This window comes from Plectropomus leopardus, unplaced genomic scaffold (genome assembly GCF_008729295.1).
Source record: "Plectropomus leopardus isolate mb unplaced genomic scaffold, YSFRI_Pleo_2.0 unplaced_scaffold29752, whole genome shotgun sequence".
NCBI classification, from domain to species: Eukaryota; Metazoa; Chordata; class Actinopteri; order Perciformes; family Serranidae; genus Plectropomus; species Plectropomus leopardus.
The window spans coordinates 1-1,114 of record NW_024632437.1 but is presented as its reverse complement, the minus strand read 5'-3'; the positions used below and the strand labels follow the sequence as shown (position 1 = coordinate 1,114).

General features: G+C 40.4%; 2 non-coding genes across 2 annotated transcripts; one reads left to right on the top strand and one right to left on the bottom strand.

The window, feature by feature from the left end:
• Window positions 1–169: 169 nt before the first annotated feature.
• trnac-gca lies at window positions 170–241 on the top strand. Its single transcript has one exon. It is a non-coding gene; the product is annotated as a tRNA-Cys (tRNA).
• Window positions 242–641: 400 nt separating this feature from the next.
• On the bottom strand, window positions 642–713 carry trnaw-cca. Its single transcript has one exon. It is a non-coding gene; the product is annotated as a tRNA-Trp (tRNA).
• Window positions 714–1,114: the final 401 nt, after the last annotated feature.

Sequence of the window (1,114 nt, the reverse complement as noted above, 5' to 3'; positions counted from 1 at the left end):
ATTAAGAGGTCCCCAGTTCAAATCTGGGTGCCCCCTGTGGTGCTGCTCCTGTCAAAACACACTCTGTCATTTCTGTTGTTCATACATACAATCAAACCCCCTCTCGCCCTGTGTGGTGGATGCCAAATCAATGCCTTCATTATCACTAAGCATATTTAGTGCTGACTGTGGGGGTATAGCTCAGTGGTAGAGCATTTGACTGCAGATCAAGAGGTCCCCAGTTCAAATCTGGGTGCCCCCTGTGTTGATGTGGCCTCAAATCTTTAGTCTCCATCCTCAACTGGAGTGCAGTCATGCATCAACAGTGACTAGGCTACACACCCTGGGTCATCCAGCTACAAAGCTAAGTATCCCATAACTTAGGGCAGACATCACCATCATCACATGTCCCTCAGGTCCAGGGAAAGAAGACAGTGTGGCGGTCCACAGTGTCATCGGTACATCTATTTGGTCTGCTTGCAAATTGAAGTGCCACTATATACAGTATAGGTTAACTGGGCCTACTGAGCACTTTCCAAATGTCATGCAGAGATGGATAAACATTTCAAACTTCCATTTGTCACACAGGCATTAAGCAAGGTGCATACTCAAGCTTAAACCTCAAAGAATCAGCTCTCCTGATTGTTAGACAGAGAGCTGTTTGACCTTGACGTGATTTGAACACGCAGCCTTCTGATCTGGAGTCAGACGCGCTACCGTTGCGCCACAAGGTCTGCTTTCTGTTCCCATGGGACTTTAAAAGGGATGGCACATTAATACAAAAATTATCTGTGTTTGGCTTTATAGGTTGGTAATCAATGTAAATAGTTTAGCCAGTGATGGATGAACTACTCAGGTCTTAATTTATTCAGTAGCACCAATATAAAATGGTAGAAATACTAACAAGTAACAATCATGTATTGAAACTTAAGTAATTGTTCAAACATTTTAACATCAAAATATACTTAAAGTATCCTACAAAACGTAATATAAAACTAATAAAATAATACATGAATATAATATATGAATACAATAATTGATTGAAAGATGAGTAAAACCCTAAATAAACATAGTCAAAATATTTTTGAAACAGACAACTACAGACAGACTTGAACCTTAAACTCCAGCATGAGAG